The sequence below is a fragment of the Oncorhynchus mykiss genome, chromosome 13 (genome assembly GCF_057628025.1).
Source record: "Oncorhynchus mykiss isolate SJ-2025 chromosome 13, ASM5762802v1, whole genome shotgun sequence".
In the NCBI taxonomy this organism is placed as follows: domain Eukaryota; kingdom Metazoa; phylum Chordata; class Actinopteri; order Salmoniformes; family Salmonidae; genus Oncorhynchus; species Oncorhynchus mykiss.
The window spans coordinates 1,334,556-1,354,153 of record NC_143034.1 but is presented as its reverse complement, the minus strand read 5'-3'; the positions used below and the strand labels follow the sequence as shown (position 1 = coordinate 1,354,153).

Sequence of the window (19,598 nt, the reverse complement as noted above, 5' to 3'; positions counted from 1 at the left end):
TTGTCATGCTCAAAATTTTTTAGATGTATTTTTTTTTGTTTCTTACTTTTTCAAAGTCACTGTGCATTTGCAATATGTTTCAATGGGCAGGTACCATCACGAATTTGTCATGCTCAAATTTTTTTAGATGTATTTTTTTTTGTTTCTTACTTTTTCAAAGTCACTGTGCATTTGGAATATGTTTTAATGGGCAGGTACCATCACGAATTTGTTTATCGAATTTGTTTATGTTTCCTTACTTTTTCAAAGTCACTGTGCATTTGCAATATGTTTCAATGGGCAGGTACCATCACGAATTTGTCATGCTCAAAATTTTTTAGATGTATTTTTTTTTGTTTCTTACTTTTTCAAAGTCACTGTGCATTTGCAATATGTTTTAATGGGCAGGTACCATCACGAATTTGTCATGCTATAAAAATCCTGCAGGAATGTGAAATTGACTGGCCCGATGAACTCGGGATGGCTTTGCAGTGATTCTGGGTCATCTCAATCGCTCGTTTGGGTTGATTTCAGAATGTCGCTTTTGGTGATGTTTTTTCACTATAGAATCATATTGCAAATGTACAAGAGTCAAGTGGACAAGAGTCCATCAGTCAATTAGATATCATTCTGACCACCAAACTGATACAAACTGACACCAAACCCACTTTTTCCAACTCGTTTAGTAGCCAACTATTACATACTTCAGAGCTGGCCCAAAATTCACAACGCCTTCGGTACAAACCATAAAAAAACCATAAAACACGTAGTTACGTTCTAGCTGCGGGTCCATTTCTTATGTTATGTGTTGGCCTAGCTGAGGCGACCCCGAATCCCAAGTTTCGGCTCGATAGGTCATTTGGTGTCCGAGAAAAACCCTAATTGGTGCTGAAAATCCACTATTTTCCATGACTTGCTACGGGGTCCTTGAATGAGATATCGGACAGAAACGTTGGGGTCTGTCTATATGGGCCGAGACGTTCGCAATGCACCTAGTCTTGCGACTCTGGGACATTTCTAAATGTCGTCATTTTCGTGATGCAAAAATGAATTGAAGTTATTTCAAATGTACGAGGCTGTTTCTCGGTCCGAGAACCTTCTAGAGCCACGTAACTCACCACGCACCATCTACGGGAGGTCTAGAACAGGTTTCTAAAGTTTCGGAACTCTAGGTCCGACGGTTCTTTTTTAGCTCCAACAAAGCTAACTATTGGAGCCACTGTCTGTCTCTACGCACCCCAATACGTCCCTCCATCCAAGTTGTGTTTTAGTGCAATTTTTTTTTCCTTTGATTTTTTTTGGGAAAAATGACTGATTTACAGTTCATGGGGGTTGCCTAATCACACATATGAAGTTTTGGAAAGATCAGACTTTTTTAACCCTTCGAAACAGCCCCTGAGACACCAATTATGGCACTTCCGGTTGGCATATAAATCAACACATATCCTCATTGGGGTATGCTGTTACAGAATCCTGAGTTTTAAGTCCTTACGTTAAGAATTGACTGATCTACACAGGGTTGAATGCACTATGTCTATCAAACTGCATGCAGTGTATGGGTAAACACTTTTAGGGGCATTTTAACCACTTCCGGTTGGTCCAGGAAGCTTAGAATCAACACAGGTAGACCTCATAGTGGCCTGATGGACTGGTACCGAAGACAGGTTCATACGGCATTCATAACCCACATAGGCCTCAGGTTGAAATTAGGGGTGCAGGCAATGTATTCCTATGGGGAGAGATGACACTGTAATCTGTGAGATCAAAAAACACTGTTTTACTGTTAAGGGTTAATGCCACACGGTCAAGGTTAGGCTTGTTGAGATCGGGAGGACCTTAGGAACATTCATGTGGTGCAATTTTTCTTCTCACTCTAACGGTTCTCTCACTGTCACCCAAAAGCAAATGACATTGTGGTGCAGGCTTCATTTTGGGCCTACTATTCTAATGCTCGCTGCGCCTAGACCGAGCGAGCTACGGTCAAGTGGGATATCTCGCTGAACTCGGTACGGCCTAGGGATTATGGTAATGCCATTTCCTGCTCTCTGTGTCTTTAAGCACCGCACTTTATCACTCCATCCTTCCTGTGTGTGTGTGTGTGTGTGAGGGAGCTTTTCTTTGACATCTGTTGGGATTAATGACTGATTTACAGTTCAGAAGGGTTACCTAGTCACACATATGAAGTTTTGGAGAGATGTGACTTTTTTAACCCTTCGAAACAGAGAGTGTGACCCAATTAAAGGCACTTCCGGTTGGCACAGGAAGCTATAAGTAAACACATGTCTTGATTTACATAGCCACTTACAGAATCCCGAGTTTTAAGTCTTTACGTTAAGAATTGACTGATCTACACAGGGTTGAATGCACTATGTCTATCAAACTGCAGGCAGTGTATGGGTAAACACTTTTAGGGGCATTTTAACCACTTCCGGTTGCTCCAGGAAGCTTAGATTCGACACAGGTAGACCTCATAGTGGCCTGATGGACTGGTACCGAAGACAGGTTCATACGGCATTCATAACCCATATAGGCTTCAGGTTGAATTTTGTGGTGCAGGCTATGTATTCCTATGGGGAGAGATGACACTGTAATCTGTGAGATCAAAAAACCCTGTTTTACTGTGAAGGGTTAATGCCACACGGTCAAGGTTAGGCTTGTTGAGATCGGGAGGACCTTAGGAACATTCATGTGGTGCAATTTTTCTTCTCACTCTAACGGTTCTCTCACTGTCACCCAAAAGCAAATGACATTGTGGTGCAGGCTTCATTTTGGGCCTACTATTCTAATGCTCGCTGCGCCTAGACCGAGCGAGCTACGGTCAAGCGGGATATCTCGCTGAACTCGGTACGGCCTAGGGATTATGGTAATGCCATTTCCTGCTCTCTGTGTCTTTAAGCACCGCACTTTATCACTCCATCCTTCCTGTGTGTGTGTGAGGGAGCTTTTCTTTGACATCTGTTGGGATTAATGACTGATTTACAGTTCAGAAGGGTTACCTAGTCACACATATGAAGTTTTGGAGAGATGTGACTTTTTTAACCCTTCGAAACAGAGAGTGTGACCCAATTAAAGGCACTTCCGGTTGGCACAGGAAGCTATAAGTAAACACATGTCTTGATTTACATAGCCACTTACAGAATCCCGAGTTTTAAGTCTTTACGTTAAGAATTGACTGATCTACACAGGGTTGAATGCACTATGTCTATCAAACTGCAGGCAGTGTATGGGTAAACACTTTTAGGGGCATTTTAACCACTTCCGGTGGCTCCAGGAAGCTTAGATTCGACACAGGTAGACCTCATAGTGGCCTGATGGACTGGTACCGAAGACAGGTTCATACGGCATTCATAACCCATATAGTCTTCAGGTTGAATTTTGTGGTGCAGGCTATGTATTCCTATGGGGAGAGATGACACTGTAATCTGTGAGATCAAAAAACCCTGTTTTACTGTGAAGGGTTAATGCCACACGGTCAAGGTTAGGCTTGTTCAGATCGGGAGGACCTTAGGAACATTCATGTGGTGGAATTGTGCTTCTCACCCTAACGGTTCTCTCACTGCCCCTCAAAATCAAATGACATTGTGGTGCAGGCTTCATTTTGGGCCTTCTTTTTTTCAAGTTTGCTGCACTCAGAACGAGCTACGGTCAAGCGGGGCGTCTCCTTGAACTCGGCACAGTCTGGAGACTATGGTGATGCCATTTTTTGTGTTGATTTCAGAATGCCATTTTGGTGATGGTCCCTCTCCGTTTAAACATATTGCAAATGTACAAAAGTCAACTAGCAAGTCAGTGTCCATCAGTCAATTAGATGTCATTATGACACATAATGGATATCAATTGACACCAAACCCACTTTTTCCTACTCATTTAGTAGCCAACTATCACATATGTCAGAGCAGGCCCATAATTCACAGCGCCTTCAGTTGAAAACATAATAAAAAGGTAAAACACATAGTTACGTTCTAGCTGCGGGTCCAGTTCGGACATTATGTGAAGTCCTATGTGAGGCGACCCCGAATCCCGAGTTTCGGCTCGATAGGTCATTTGGTGTCCGAGAAAAACCCTAATTGGTGCTGAAAATCCACTATTTTCCATGACTTGCTACGGGGTCCTTGAATGAGCTATCGGACAGAAACGTTGGGGTCTGTCTATATGGGCCGAGACGTTCGCAATGCACCTAGTCTTGCGACTCTGGGACATTTCTAAATGTCGTCATTTTCGTGATGCAAAAATGAATTGAAGTTATTTCAAATGTACGAGGCTGTTTCTCGGTCCGAGAACCGTCTAGAGCCACGTAACTCGCCACGCACCATGGCCCGGAGGTCTAGAACAGGTTTCTAAAGTTTCGGAACTCTAGGTCCGACCGTTCTTTTTTAGCTCCAACAAAGCTAACTATTGCGGCCACTGTCTGTCTCTATGCACCCCAATACGTCCCTCCATCCAAGTTTTGTTTTAGTGCGATTTTTTTTTTCCTTTGATTTTTTTTGGGAAAAATGACTGATTTACAGTTCATGGGGGTTGCCTAATCACATATATGAAGTTTTGGACAGATCTGACTTTTTTAACCCTTCGAAACAGCCCCTGAGACACCAATTATGGCACTTCCGGTTGGCACAGGAAGTTATAAATCAACACATATCCTCATTGGGGTATGCTGTTACAGAATCCTGAGTTTTAAGTCCTTACGTTAAGAATTGACTGATCTACACAGGGTTGAATGCACTATGTCTATCAAACTGCATGCAGTGTATGGGTAAACACTTTTAGGGGCATTTTAACCACTTCCGGTTGGTCCAGGAAGCTTAGAATCGACACAGGTAGACCTCATAGTGGCCTGATGGACTGGTACCGAAGACAGGTTCATACGGCATTCATAACCCACATAGGCCTCAGGTTGAAATTAGGGGTGCAGGCAATGTATTCCTATGGGGAGAGATGACACTGTAATCTGTGAGATCAAAAAACACTGTTTTACTGTTAAGGGTTAATGCCACACGGGCAAGGTTAGGCTTGTTGAGATCGGGAGGACCTTAGGAACATTCATGTGGTGGAATTTTTCTTCTCACCCTAACGGTTCTCTCACTGTCACTCAAAAGCAAATTACATTGTGGGGCAGGCTTCATTTTGGGCCTACTTTTCTAATGGTCGGTTATTGTGTTATTTCAGAAAATCATAGAAAATCACAGAAATCTCGCAGAGCTCCGCAGCACACTTTAAAAAGATTCGTATGAACACCCTGCAACTGGATCTGTAACCGTTGAAAAAAAAAACGCCTATTTGTGACCATCACCAATTTGTCATTGTTCCGTTTCTCTTAAATGACGATAGATAAATGGCTGGTTCTTTTTTTATTGACACCGGAGGCTCCTTGGCTTTGACCCGAAGTGGAAAAATAATTTCTCTACTTCCATTTTAAGCCTTTAATCCCAGAAAAATGGCCGTAGCTCAAAAACCGTCGAGGCCTAGACGCCATCCCGTTCGGGGCCAACTGCCCGTTACGCCAACCCTACGCTCACCAAGTTTCGGCTTCGAAATATTTTCAGTTTTTGAGATAAGGCCCCGTCGCGATTCGTGATGTTTTGCCAAATTGCCATATGACTCCGTATGCCATCTGGTGGGAGTGTCCGGGACGGCGGAAAAACGGTCCGAAACTTGTTTTTTTTTAAAAACGGAAACCGAAAGTCCGACAAAGTTCATTCGAGGACTTCCCGGTAGGTCCGGCCCTACCGCACGTCCCGACGCCGACCGCGAATTTTACAAACGATTTCGGACGTCGGGTAAGGGACTGTACATTTGCAATATGGACTTTCTCACTGATCATACACGAAATGCCGAAATGTTCCCTTAAGGTATGAAATCTATCTTTTTGTCTCAGGGGTTGTAGAATTTCAGACCATACATATATTTTGGCACGGTGGTTTAAAAAATTTGATGTTCGGTATCGATATCTTTTTTCCTTCTTTTTGGACATTTTTGCAAGAAGGGCCTCGTTAGCGCAGTAGGTAGCGCGTCAGTCTCATAATCTGAAGGTCGTGAGTTCGATCCTCACACGGGGCAGCAAAGCTTTTAAAAAGAGTGTTGGCTGAAGATGAAGTGAAAATCAATTCGTTGTCGTTCTGGACTTTCACACAATACATACTTTTGTCAAGGTGGATACCACATCTTAAGGTCCATATCGATATGTATTACTTTAGAATGAAATCAATCTTTTTGTCTCAGGGGTTGTAGAATTTCAGACCATACATATATTTTGGCACGGTGGTTTCAACATCAGTGTCAAAATTTGATGTTCGGTATCAATATTTTTTTTTCTTATTTTTGGACACTTTCGAAAGTAGGGCCTCGTTAGCGCAGTAGGTAGCGCGTCAGTCTCATAATCTGAAGGTCGTGAGTTCGATCCTCACACGGGGCAGCAAAGCTTTTAAAAAGACAGTGTTGGCTGAAGTGAAAATGAATTCACTGTCTTTCTGGACTTTCACACAATACATACTTTTGTCAAGGTGGATACCTCATCTTAAGGTCCATATCGATATGTATTACTTTAGAATGAAATCTATATTTTTGTCTCACGGGTTGTAGAATTTCAGACCATACATATATTTTGGCACGGTGGTTTCAAAAATTTGATGTTCGGTATCAATATTTTTTTTTCTTCTTTTTGGACACTTTTGAAAGAAGGTCCTTGTTAGCGCAGTAGGTAGCGCGTCAGTCTCATAATCTGAAGGTCGTGAGTTCGATCCTCACACGGGGCAGCAAAGCTTTTAAAAAGAGTGTTGGCTGAAGATGAAGTGAAAATGAATTCACTGTCGTTCTGGACTTTCACACAATACATACTTTTGTCAAGGTGGATACCACATCTTAAGGTCCATATCGATATGTATTACTTTAGAATGAAATCAATCTTTTTGTCTCAGGGGTTGTAGAATTTCAGACCATACATATATTTTGGCACGGTGGTTTAAAAAATTTGATGTTCGGTATCGATATTTTTTTTCCTTCTTTTTGGACATTTTTGCAAGAAGGGCCTCGTTAGCGCAGTAGGTAGCGCGTCAGTCTCATAATCTGAAGGTCGTGAGTTCGATCCTCACACGGGGCAGCAAAGCTTTTAAAAAGACAGTGTTGGCTGAAGTGAAAATGAATTCTCTGTCGTTCTTGACTTTCACACAATACATACTTTTGTCAAGGTGGATACCACATCTTAAGGTCCATATCGATATGTATTACTTTAGAATGAAATCAATCTTTTTGTCTCAGGGGTTGTAGAATTTCAGACCATACATATATTTTGGCACGGTGGTTTCAAAAATTTGATGTTCGGTATCGATATTTTTTTTTCTTCTTTTTGGACAATTTTGCAAGAAGGGCCTCGTTAGCGCAGTAGGTAGCCCGTCAGTCTCATAATCTGAAGGTGTTGATTTCGATCCTCACACGGGGCAGCAAAGCTTTTAAAAAGAGTGTTGGCTGAAGATGAAGTGAAAATGAATTCACTGTCGTTCTGGACTTTCACACAATACATACTTTTGTCAAGGTGGATACCACATCTTAAGGTCCATATCGATATGTATTACTATAGAATGAAATCAATCTTTTTGTCTCAGGGGTTGTAGAATTTCAGACCAAACATATATTTTGTCACGGTGGTTTCAACATCAGTGTCAAAATTTGATGTTCGGTATCAATATTTTTTTTTCTTATTTTTGGACACTTTTGAAAGAAGGGCCTTGTTAGCGCAGTAGGTAGCGCGTCAGTCTCATAATCTGAAGGTCGTGAGTTCGATCCTCACACGGGGCAGCAAAGCTTTTAAAAAGAGTGTTGGCTGAAGATGAAGTGAAAATGAATTCATTGTCGTTCTGGACTTTCACACAATACATACTTTTGTCAAGGTGGATACCACATCTTAAGGTCCATATCGATATGTATTACTTTAGAATGAAATCAATCTTTTTGTCTCAGGGGTTGTAGAATTTCAGACCATACATATATTTTGGCACGGTGGTTTAAAAAATTTGATGTTCGGTATCGATATTTTTTTTCCTTCTTTTTGGACATTTTTACAAGAAGGGCCTTGTTAGCGCAGTAGGTAGCGCGTCAGTCTCATAATCTGAAGGTCGTGAGTTCGATCCTCACACGGGGCAGCAAAGCTTTTAAAAAAACAGTGTTGGCTGAAGTGAAAATTAATTTTCTGTCGTTCTGGACTTTCACACAATACATACTTTTGTCAAGGTGGATACCACATCTTAAGGTCCATATCGATATGTATTACTTTAGAATAAAATCAATCTTTTTGTCTCAGGGGTTGTAGAATTTCAGACCATACATATATTTTGGAACGGTGGTTTCAACATCAGTGTAAAAATTTGATGTTCGGTATCAATATTTTATTTTCTTCTTTTTGGACATTTTTGCAAGAAGGGCCTTGTTAGCGCAGTAGGTAGCGCGTCAGTCTCATAATCTGAAGGTCGTGAGTTCGATCCTCACACGGGGCAGCAAAGCTTTTAAAAAGAGTGTTGGCTGAAGATGAAGTGAAAATGAATTCTCTGTTGTTCTGGACTTTCACACAATACATAAGTTTGTCAAGGTGGATACCACATCTTAAGGTCCATATCGATATGTATTACTTTAGAATGAAATCAATCTTTTTGTCTCAGGGGTTGTAGAATTTCAGACCATACATATATTTTGGAACGGTGGTTTCAACATCAGTGTCAAAATTTGATGTTCGGTATCAATATTTTTTTTTCTTCTTTTTGGACATTTTTGCATGAAGGGCCTCGTTAGCGCAGTAGGTAGCGCGTCAGTCTCATAATCTGAAGGTCGTGAGTTCGATCCTCACACGGGGCAGCAAAGCTTTTAGAAAGACAGTGTTGGCTGAAGATGAAGTGAAAATGAATTCTCTGTCGTTCTGGACTTTCACACAATACATACTTTTGTCAAGGTGGATACCACATCTTAAGGTCCATATCGATATGTATTACTTTAGAATGAAATCAATCTTTTTGTCTCAGGGGTTGTAGAATTTCAGACCATACATATATTTTGGCACGGTGGTTTCAAAAATTTGATGTTCGGTATCGATATTTTTTTTTTCTTCTTTTTGGACAATTTTGCAAGAAGGGCCTCGTTAGCGCAGTAGGTAGCCCGTCAGTCTCATAATCTGAAGGTCGTGAGTTCGATCCTCACACGGGGCAGCAAAGCTTTTAAAAAGAGTGTTGGCTGAAGATGAAGTGAAAATGAATTCACTGTTGTTCTGGACTTTCACACAATACATACTTTTGTCAAGGTGGATACCACATCTTAAGGTCCATATCGATATGTATTACTTCAGAATGTAAGGGAATACCCCCCTGATTTGGACAAAAACAAATGGCGGGATATTGGCATTGGACAAACCATATACACGATGGCCAATACCACCCAATTTGGCGTTGATTCATGCAAAGTATATTGCAAATGCCATATGGCAATTGCCAATTGTAACACTTCAAAATTCCAATAGGGGGCGTGTGCGTTCCACCGGGGCATTTCATATTGCAAATGGCACCCAAGTCAACATCCAAAAGCCAAATTTTGAAAAATGACATTTTAAAAAAAAAACTTAAAACCCCTTAAAAAAGTGCTTTCTGGACCTTTTTTCGAAATTCTTTCGATTTTTGTGTCAATAACACATGTATAAGAACTTTATCAACATACTTTAGTCATGCTTTATTATCATATTTTTTTTACTTGTGCATAAGGCATATGTTTTCTCCATTTGCAATATGATTTCATAGGAAGTCAAAAGTCAAAGTCAAAAGTAACGATTTTCCTCCGTGCAACTGATGATCTAAAATGTGCAACAACATTTTTTTGATTTTTTTTGTTTATGTTTCCTTACTTTTTCAAAGTCACTGTGCATTTGCAATATGTTTTAATGGGCAGATACCATCACGAATTTGTCATGCTCAAAATTCAAACTTTACTTTGCTCAAACTATACCTTGGTCAACTTGTATTACATATTTCTTTTTGTTTTACTTGTGCATAAGGCATATGTTTTCTCCATTTGCAATATGATGTCATAGGAAGTCAAAAGTCAAAGTCAAAAGTAAATATTTTCCTCCGTGCACCTGGTGATCTGAAATGTGCACCTGGTGACCTGAAATGTGCACCTGGTGATCTAAAATATGCAACTGGTAACCCCAAAAAAAAATGTTGGGATGTTTTTTTGTTTATGTTTCCTTACTTTTTCAAAGTCACTGTGCATTTGCAATATGTTTTAATGGGCAGGTACCATCACGAATTTGTCATGCTATAAATTCAAGCTGTACTTTGCTCAAACTATACCTTTGTCATCTTGTGATCTAAAATATGCAACTGGTTACCCAAAAAAATTGTTGATGTTTTTTTGTTTATGTTTCCTTACTTTTTCAAAGTCACTGTGCATTTGCAATATGTTTTAATGGGCAGGTACCATCACGAATTTGTTTATCGAATTTGTTTATGTTTCCTTACTTTTTCAAAGTCACTGTGCATTTGCAATATGTTTCAATGGGCAGGTACCATCACGAATTTGTCATGCTCAAAAAATTTTAGATGTATTTTTTTTTGTTTCTTACTTTTTCAAAGTCACTGTGCATTTGGAATATGTTTTAATGGGCAGGTACCATCACGAATTTGTTTATCGAATTTGTTTATGTTTCCTTACTTTTTCAAAGTCACTGTGCATTTGCAATATGTTTCAATGGGCAGGTACCATCACGAATTTGTCATGCTCAAAATTTTTTAGATGTATTTTTTTTTGTTTCTTACTTTTTCAAAGTCACTGTGCATTTGGAATATGTTTTAATGGGCAGGTACCATCACGAATTTGTTTATCGAATTTGTTTATGTTTCCTTACTTTTTCAAAGTCACTGTGCATTTGCAATATGTTTCAATGGGCAGGTACCATCACGAATTTGTCATGCTCAAAATTTTTTAGATGTATTTTTTTTTGTTTCTTACTTTTTCAAAGTCACTGTGCATTTGCAATATGTTTCAATGGGCAGGTACCATCACGAATTTGTCATGCTCAAATTTTTTTAGATGTATTTTTTTTTGTTTCTTACTTTTTCAAAGTCACTGTGCATTTGGAATATGTTTTAATGGGCAGGTACCATCACGAATTTGTTTATCGAATTTGTTTATGTTTCCTTACTTTTTCAAAGTCACTGTGCATTTGCAATATGTTTCAATGGGCAGGTACCATCACGAATTTGTCATGCTCAAAATTTTTTAGATGTATTTTTTTTTGTTTCTTACTTTTTCAAAGTCACTGTGCATTTGCAATATGTTTTAATGGGCAGGTACCATCACGAATTTGTCATGCTATAAAAATCCTGCAGGAATGTGAAATTGACTGGCCCGATGAACTCGGGATGGCTTTGCAGTGATTCTGGGTCATCTCAATCGCTCGTTTGGGTTGATTTCAGAATGTCGCTTTTGGTGATGTTTTTTCACTATAGAATCATATTGCAAATGTACAAGAGTCAAGTGGACAAGAGTCCATCAGTCAATTAGATATCATTCTGACCACCAAACTGATACAAACTGACACCAAACCCACTTTTTCCAACTCGTTTAGTAGCCAACTATTACATACTTCAGAGCTGGCCCAAAATTCACAACGCCTTCGGTACAAACCATAAAAAAACCATAAAACACGTAGTTACGTTCTAGCTGCGGGTCCATTTCTTATGTTATGTGTTGGCCTAGCTGAGGCGACCCCGAATCCCAAGTTTCGGCTCGATAGGTCATTTGGTGTCCGAGAAAAACCCTAATTGGTGCTGAAAATCCACTATTTTCCATGACTTGCTACGGGGTCCTTGAATGAGATATCGGACAGAAACGTTGGGGTCTGTCTATATGGGCCGAGACGTTCGCAATGCACCTAGTCTTGCGACTCTGGGACATTTCTAAATGTCGTCATTTTCGTGATGCAAAAATGAATTGAAGTTATTTCAAATGTACGAGGCTGTTTCTCGGTCCGAGAACCTTCTAGAGCCACGTAACTCACCACGCACCATCTACGGGAGGTCTAGAACAGGTTTCTAAAGTTTCGGAACTCTAGGTCCGACGGTTCTTTTTTAGCTCCAACAAAGCTAACTATTGGAGCCACTGTCTGTCTCTACGCACCCCAATACGTCCCTCCATCCAAGTTGTGTTTTAGTGCAATTTTTTTTTCCTTTGATTTTTTTTGGGAAAAATGACTGATTTACAGTTCATGGGGGTTGCCTAATCACACATATGAAGTTTTGGAAAGATCAGACTTTTTTAACCCTTCGAAACAGCCCCTGAGACACCAATTATGGCACTTCCGGTTGGCATATAAATCAACACATATCCTCATTGGGGTATGCTGTTACAGAATCCTGAGTTTTAAGTCCTTACGTTAAGAATTGACTGATCTACACAGGGTTGAATGCACTATGTCTATCAAACTGCATGCAGTGTATGGGTAAACACTTTTAGGGGCATTTTAACCACTTCCGGTTGGTCCAGGAAGCTTAGAATCAACACAGGTAGACCTCATAGTGGCCTGATGGACAGTTACCGAAGACAGGTTAATACGGCATTCATAACCCACATAGGCCTCAGGTTGAAATTAGGGGTGCAGGCAATGTATTCCTATGGGGAGAGATGACACTGTAATCTGTGAGATCAAAAAACACTGTTTTACTGTTAAGGGTTAATGCCACACGGTCAAGGTTAGGCTTGTTGAGATCGGGAGGACCTTAGGAACATTCATGTGGTGCAATTTTTCTTCTCACTCTAACGGTTCTCTCACTGTCACCCAAAAGCAAATGACATTGTGGTGCAGGCTTCATTTTGGGCCTACTATTCTAATGCTCGCTGCGCCTAGACCGAGCGAGCTACGGTCAAGTGGGATATCTCGCTGAACTCGGTACGGCCTAGGGATTATGGTAATGCCATTTCCTGCTCTCTGTGTCTTTAAGCACCGCACTTTATCACTCCATCCTTCCTGTGTGTGTGTGTGTGTGTGAGGGAGCTTTTCTTTGACATCTGTTGGGATTAATGACTGATTTACAGTTCAGAAGGGTTACCTAGTCACACATATGAAGTTTTGGAGAGATGTGACTTTTTTAACCCTTCGAAACAGAGAGTGTGACCCAATTAAAGGCACTTCCGGTTGGCACAGGAAGCTATAAGTAAACACATGTCTTGATTTACATAGCCACTTACAGAATCCCGAGTTTTAAGTCTTTACGTTAAGAATTGACTGATCTACACAGGGTTGAATGCACTATGTCTATCAAACTGCAGGCAGTGTATGGGTAAACACTTTTAGGGGCATTTTAACCACTTCCGGTTGCTCCAGGAAGCTTAGATTCGACACAGGTAGACCTCATAGTGGCCTGATGGACTGGTACCGAAGACAGGTTCATACGGCATTCATAACCCATATAGGCTTCAGGTTGAATTTTGTGGTGCAGGCTATGTATTCCTATGGGGAGAGATGACACTGTAATCTGTGAGATCAAAAAACCCTGTTTTACTGTGAAGGGTTAATGCCACACGGTCAAGGTTAGGCTTGTTGAGATCGGGAGGACCTTAGGAACATTCATGTGGTGCAATTTTTCTTCTCACTCTAACGGTTCTCTCACTGTCACCCAAAAGCAAATGACATTGTGGTGCAGGCTTCATTTTGGGCCTACTATTCTAATGCTCGCTGCGCCTAGACCGAGCGAGCTACGGTCAAGCGGGATATCTCGCTGAACTCGGTACGGCCTAGGGATTATGGTAATGCCATTTCCTGCTCTCTGTGTCTTTAAGCACCGCACTTTATCACTCCATCCTTCCTGTGTGTGTGTGAGGGAGCTTTTCTTTGACATCTGTTGGGATTAATGACTGATTTACAGTTCAGAAGGGTTACCTAGTCACACATATGAAGTTTTGGAGAGATGTGACTTTTTTAACCCTTCGAAACAGAGAGTGTGACCCAATTAAAGGCACTTCCGGTTGGCACAGGAAGCTATAAGTAAACACATGTCTTGATTTACATAGCCACTTACAGAATCCCGAGTTTTAAGTCTTTACGTTAAGAATTGACTGATCTACACAGGGTTGAATGCACTATGTCTATCAAACTGCAGGCAGTGTATGGGTAAACACTTTTAGGGGCATTTTAACCACTTCCGGTGGCTCCAGGAAGCTTAGATTCGACACAGGTAGACCTCATAGTGGCCTGATGGACTGGTACCGAAGACAGGTTCATACGGCATTCATAACCCATATAGTCTTCAGGTTGAATTTTGTGGTGCAGGCTATGTATTCCTATGGGGAGAGATGACACTGTAATCTGTGAGATCAAAAAACCCTGTTTTACTGTGAAGGGTTAATGCCACACGGTCAAGGTTAGGCTTGTTCAGATCGGGAGGACCTTAGGAACATTCATGTGGTGGAATTGTGCTTCTCACCCTAACGGTTCTCTCACTGCCCCTCAAAATCAAATGACATTGTGGTGCAGGCTTCATTTTGGGCCTTCTTTTTTTCAAGTTTGCTGCACTCAGAACGAGCTACGGTCAAGCGGGGCGTCTCCTTGAACTCGGCACAGTCTGGAGACTATGGTGATGCCATTTTTTGTGTTGATTTCAGAATGCCATTTTGGTGATGGTCCCTCTCCGTTTAAACATATTGCAAATGTACAAAAGTCAACTAGCAAGTCAGTGTCCATCAGTCAATTAGATGTCATTATGACACATAATGGATATCAATTGACACCAAACCCACTTTTTCCTACTCATTTAGTAGCCAACTATCACATATGTCAGAGCAGGCCCATAATTCACAGCGCCTTCAGTTGAAAACATAATAAAAAGGTAAAACACATAGTTACGTTCTAGCTGCGGGTCCAGTTCGGACATTATGTGAAGTCCTATGTGAGGCGACCCCGAATCCCGAGTTTCGGCTCGATAGGTCATTTGGTGTCCGAGAAAAACCCTAATTGGTGCTGAAAATCCACTATTTTCCATGACTTGCTACGGGGTCCTTGAATGAGCTATCGGACAGAAACGTTGGGGTCTGTCTATATGGGCCGAGACGTTCGCAATGCACCTAGTCTTGCGACTCTGGGACATTTCTAAATGTCGTCATTTTCGTGATGCAAAAATGAATTGAAGTTATTTCAAATGTACGAGGCTGTTTCTCGGTCCGAGAACCGTCTAGAGCCACGTAACTCGCCACGCACCATGGCCCGGAGGTCTAGAACAGGTTTCTAAAGTTTCGGAACTCTAGGTCCGACCGTTCTTTTTTAGCTCCAACAAAGCTAACTATTGCGGCCACTGTCTGTCTCTATGCACCCCAATACGTCCCTCCATCCAAGTTTTGTTTTAGTGCGATTTTTTTTTTCCTTTGATTTTTTTTGGGAAAAATGACTGATTTACAGTTCATGGGGGTTGCCTAATCACATATATGAAGTTTTGGACAGATCTGACTTTTTTAACCCTTCGAAACAGCCCCTGAGACACCAATTATGGCACTTCCGGTTGGCACAGGAAGTTATAAATCAACACATATCCTCATTGGGGTATGCTGTTACAGAATCCTGAGTTTTAAGTCCTTACGTTAAGAATTGACTGATCTACACAGGGTTGAATGCACTATGTCTATCAAACTGCATGCAGTGTATGGGTAAACACTTTTAGGGGCATTTTAACCACTTCCGGTTGGTCCAGGAAGCTTAGAATCGACACAGGTAGACCTCATAGTGGCCTGATGGACTGGTACCGAAGACAGGTTCATACGGCATTCATAACCCACATAGGCCTCAGGTTGAAATTAGGGGTGCAGGCAATGTATTCCTATGGGGAGAGATGACACTGTAATCTGTGAGATCAAAAAACACTGTTTTACTGTTAAGGGTTAATGCCACACGGGCAAGGTTAGGCTTGTTGAGATCGGGAGGACCTTAGGAACATTCATGTGGTGGAATTTTTCTTCTCACCCTAACGGTTCTCTCACTGTCACTCAAAAGCAAATTACATTGTGGGGCAGGCTTCATTTTGGGCCTACTTTTCTAATGGTCGGTTATTGTGTTATTTCAGAAAATCATAGAAAATCACAGAAATCTCGCAGAGCTCCGCAGCACACTTTAAAAAGATTCGTATGAACACCCTGCAACTGGATCTGTAACCGTTGAAAAAAAAAACGCCTATTTGTGACCATCACCAATTTGTCATTGTTCCGTTTCTCTTAAATGACGATAGATAAATGGCTGGTTCTTTTTTTATTGACACCGGAGGCTCCTTGGCTTTGACCCGAAGTGGAAAAATAATTTCTCTACTTCCATTTTAAGCCTTTAATCCCAGAAAAATGGCCGTAGCTCAAAAACCGTCGAGGCCTAGACGCCATCCCGTTCGGGGCCAACTGCCCGTTACGCCAACCCTACGCTCACCAAGTTTCGGCTTCGAAATATTTTCAGTTTTTGAGATAAGGCCCCGTCGCGATTCGTGATGTTTTGCCAAATTGCCATATGACTCCGTATGCCATCTGGTGGGAGTGTCCGGGACGGCGGAAAAACGGTCCGAAACTTGTTTTTTTTTAAAAACGGAAACCGAAAGTCCGACAAAGTTCATTCGAGGACTTCCCGGTAGGTCCGGCCCTACCGCACGTCCCGACGCCGACCGCGAATTTTACAAACGATTTCGGACGTCGGGTAAGGGACTGTACATTTGCAATATGGACTTTCTCACTGATCATACACGAAATGCCGAAATGTTCCCTTAAGGTATGAAATCTATCTTTTTGTCTCAGGGGTTGTAGAATTTCAGACCATACATATATTTTGGCACGGTGGTTTAAAAAATTTGATGTTCGGTATCGATATCTTTTTTCCTTCTTTTTGGACATTTTTGCAAGAAGGGCCTCGTTAGCGCAGTAGGTAGCGCGTCAGTCTCATAATCTGAAGGTCGTGAGTTCGATCCTCACACGGGGCAGCAAAGCTTTTAAAAAGAGTGTTGGCTGAAGATGAAGTGAAAATCAATTCGTTGTCGTTCTGGACTTTCACACAATACATACTTTTGTCAAGGTGGATACCACATCTTAAGGTCCATATCGATATGTATTACTTTAGAATGAAATCAATCTTTTTGTCTCAGGGGTTGTAGAATTTCAGACCATACATATATTTTGGCACGGTGGTTTCAACATCAGTGTCAAAATTTGATGTTCGGTATCAATATTTTTTTTTCTTATTTTTGGACACTTTCGAAAGTAGGGCCTCGTTAGCGCAGTAGGTAGCGCGTCAGTCTCATAATCTGAAGGTCGTGAGTTCGATCCTCACACGGGGCAGCAAAGCTTTTAAAAAGACAGTGTTGGCTGAAGTGAAAATGAATTCACTGTCTTTCTGGACTTTCACACAATACATACTTTTGTCAAGGTGGATACCTCATCTTAAGGTCCATATCGATATGTATTACTTTAGAATGAAATCTATATTTTTGTCTCACGGGTTGTAGAATTTCAGACCATACATATATTTTGGCACGGTGGTTTCAAAAATTTGATGTTCGGTATCAATATTTTTTTTTCTTCTTTTTGGACACTTTTGAAAGAAGGTCCTTGTTAGCGCAGTAGGTAGCGCGTCAGTCTCATAATCTGAAGGTCGTGAGTTCGATCCTCACACGGGGCAGCAAAGCTTTTAAAAAGAGTGTTGGCTGAAGATGAAGTGAAAATGAATTCACTGTCGTTCTGGACTTTCACACAATACATACTTTTGTCAAGGTGGATACCACATCTTAAGGTCCATATCGATATGTATTACTTTAGAATGAAATCAATCTTTTTGTCTCAGGGGTTGTAGAATTTCAGACCATACATATATTTTGGCACGGTGGTTTAAAAAATTTGATGTTCGGTATCGATATTTTTTTTCCTTCTTTTTGGACATTTTTGCAAGAAGGGCCTCGTTAGCGCAGTAGGTAGCGCGTCAGTCTCATAATCTGAAGGTCGTGAGTTCGATCCTCACACGGGGCAGCAAAGCTTTTAAAAAAACAGTGTTGGCTGAAGTGAAAATTAATTTTCTGTCGTTCTGGACTTTCACACAATACATACTTTTGTCAAGGTGGATACCACATCTTAAGGTCCATATCGATATGTATTACTTTAGAATGAAATCAATCTTTTTGTCTCAGGGGTTGTAGAATTTCAGACCATACATATATTTTGTCACGGTGGTTTCAACATCAGTGTCAAAATTTGATGTTCGGTATCAATATTTTTTTTTTCTTCTTTTTGGACATTTTTACAAGAAGGGCCTTGTTAGCGCAGTAGGTAGCGCGTCAGTCTCATAATCTGAAGGTCGTGAGTTCGATCCTCACACGGGGCAGCAAAGCTTTTAGAAAGACAGTGTTGGCTGAAGATGAAGTGAAAATGAATTCTCTGTCGTTCTGGACTTTCACACAATACATACTTTTGTCAAGGTGGATACCACATCTTAAGGTCCATATCGATATGTATTACTTTAGAATGAAATCAATCTTTTTGTCTCAGGGGTTGTAGAATTTCAGACCATACATATATTTTGGCACGGTGGTTTAAAAAAAAAGACAGTGTTGGATGAAGTGACAATTAATTCTCTGTCGTTCTGGACTTTCACACAATACATACTTTTGTCAAGGTGGATACCACATCTTAAGGTCCATATCGATATGTATTACTTTAGAATGAAATCAATCTTTTTGTCTCAGGGGTTGTAGAATTTCAGACCATACATATATTTTGGCACGGTGGTTTCAAAAATTTGATGTTCGGTATCAATATTTTTTTTTCTTCTTTTTGGACATTTTTACAAGAAGGGCCTCGTTAGCGCAGTAGGTAGCGCGTCAGTCTCATAATCTGAAGGTCGTGAGTTCGATCCTCACACGGGGCAGCAAAGCTTTTAAAAAGAGTGTTGGCTGAAGATGAAGTGAAAATTAATTCACTGTCGTTCTGGACTTTCACACAATACATACTTTTGTCAAGGTGGATACCACATCTTAAGGTGCATATCGATATGTATTACTTTAGAATGAAATCAATCTTTTTGTCTCAGGGGTTGTAGAATTTCAGACCATACATATATTTTGGAACGGTGGTTCCAACATCAGTGTCAAAATTTGATGTTCGGTATCAATATTTTTTTTTCTTCTTCTTGGACATTTTTACATGAAGGGCCTCGTTAGCGCAGTAGGTAGCGCGTCAGTCTCATAATCTGAAGGTCGTGAGTTCGATCCTCACACGGGGCAGCAAATCTTTTAAAAAGACAGTGTTGGATGAAGTGAAAATTAATTCTCTGTCGTTCTGGACTTTCACACAATACATACTTTTGTCAAGGTGGATACCACATCTTAAGGTCCATATCGATATGTATTACTTTAGAATGAAATCAATCTTTTTGTCTCAGGGGTTGTAGAATTTCAGACCATACATATATTTTGGCACGGTGGTTTCAACATCAGTGTCAAAATTTGATGTTCGGTATCAATATTTTTTTTTCTTATTTTTGGACACTTTTGAAAGAAGGTCCTCGTTAGCGCAGTAGGTAGCGCGTCAGTCTCATAATCTGAAGGTCGTGAGTTCGATCCTCACACGGGGCAGCAAAGCTT

At 40.8% G+C, this 19,598-nt stretch overlaps 17 non-coding genes across 17 annotated transcripts; all 17 read left to right on the top strand.

The window, feature by feature from the left end:
• Positions 1 to 5,963: 5,963 nt before the first annotated feature.
• trnam-cau (transfer RNA methionine (anticodon CAU)) lies at positions 5,964 to 6,036 on the top strand. The gene has a single exon. It is a non-coding gene; the product is annotated as a tRNA-Met (tRNA).
• Positions 6,037 to 6,318: 282 nt separating this feature from the next.
• trnam-cau (transfer RNA methionine (anticodon CAU)) lies at positions 6,319 to 6,391 on the top strand. Its single transcript has one exon. It is a non-coding gene; the product is annotated as a tRNA-Met (tRNA).
• Positions 6,392 to 6,658: 267 nt separating this feature from the next.
• On the top strand, positions 6,659 to 6,731 carry trnam-cau (transfer RNA methionine (anticodon CAU)). Its single transcript has one exon. It is a non-coding gene; the product is annotated as a tRNA-Met (tRNA).
• A 271-nt stretch (positions 6,732 to 7,002) lies between these two features.
• trnam-cau (transfer RNA methionine (anticodon CAU)) lies at positions 7,003 to 7,075 on the top strand. The gene has a single exon. It is a non-coding gene; the product is annotated as a tRNA-Met (tRNA).
• Positions 7,076 to 7,697: 622 nt separating this feature from the next.
• trnam-cau (transfer RNA methionine (anticodon CAU)) lies at positions 7,698 to 7,770 on the top strand. The gene has a single exon. It is a non-coding gene; the product is annotated as a tRNA-Met (tRNA).
• A 271-nt stretch (positions 7,771 to 8,041) lies between these two features.
• On the top strand, positions 8,042 to 8,114 carry trnam-cau (transfer RNA methionine (anticodon CAU)). Its single transcript has one exon. It is a non-coding gene; the product is annotated as a tRNA-Met (tRNA).
• Positions 8,115 to 8,392: 278 nt separating this feature from the next.
• Positions 8,393 to 8,465, top strand: trnam-cau (transfer RNA methionine (anticodon CAU)). Its single transcript has one exon. It is a non-coding gene; the product is annotated as a tRNA-Met (tRNA).
• A 282-nt stretch (positions 8,466 to 8,747) lies between these two features.
• Positions 8,748 to 8,820, top strand: trnam-cau (transfer RNA methionine (anticodon CAU)). The gene has a single exon. It is a non-coding gene; the product is annotated as a tRNA-Met (tRNA).
• Positions 8,821 to 9,094: 274 nt separating this feature from the next.
• On the top strand, positions 9,095 to 9,167 carry trnam-cau (transfer RNA methionine (anticodon CAU)). Its single transcript has one exon. It is a non-coding gene; the product is annotated as a tRNA-Met (tRNA).
• Positions 9,168 to 16,876: 7,709 nt separating this feature from the next.
• On the top strand, positions 16,877 to 16,949 carry trnam-cau (transfer RNA methionine (anticodon CAU)). Its single transcript has one exon. It is a non-coding gene; the product is annotated as a tRNA-Met (tRNA).
• A 282-nt stretch (positions 16,950 to 17,231) lies between these two features.
• trnam-cau (transfer RNA methionine (anticodon CAU)) lies at positions 17,232 to 17,304 on the top strand. Its single transcript has one exon. It is a non-coding gene; the product is annotated as a tRNA-Met (tRNA).
• A 267-nt stretch (positions 17,305 to 17,571) lies between these two features.
• Positions 17,572 to 17,644, top strand: trnam-cau (transfer RNA methionine (anticodon CAU)). The gene has a single exon. It is a non-coding gene; the product is annotated as a tRNA-Met (tRNA).
• Positions 17,645 to 17,915: 271 nt separating this feature from the next.
• trnam-cau (transfer RNA methionine (anticodon CAU)) lies at positions 17,916 to 17,988 on the top strand. The gene has a single exon. It is a non-coding gene; the product is annotated as a tRNA-Met (tRNA).
• Positions 17,989 to 18,267: 279 nt separating this feature from the next.
• On the top strand, positions 18,268 to 18,340 carry trnam-cau (transfer RNA methionine (anticodon CAU)). Its single transcript has one exon. It is a non-coding gene; the product is annotated as a tRNA-Met (tRNA).
• A 470-nt stretch (positions 18,341 to 18,810) lies between these two features.
• Positions 18,811 to 18,883, top strand: trnam-cau (transfer RNA methionine (anticodon CAU)). Its single transcript has one exon. It is a non-coding gene; the product is annotated as a tRNA-Met (tRNA).
• A 282-nt stretch (positions 18,884 to 19,165) lies between these two features.
• trnam-cau (transfer RNA methionine (anticodon CAU)) lies at positions 19,166 to 19,238 on the top strand. Its single transcript has one exon. It is a non-coding gene; the product is annotated as a tRNA-Met (tRNA).
• Positions 19,239 to 19,516: 278 nt separating this feature from the next.
• trnam-cau (transfer RNA methionine (anticodon CAU)) lies at positions 19,517 to 19,589 on the top strand. Its single transcript has one exon. It is a non-coding gene; the product is annotated as a tRNA-Met (tRNA).
• The last annotated feature ends 9 nt before the right edge of the window (positions 19,590 to 19,598 follow it).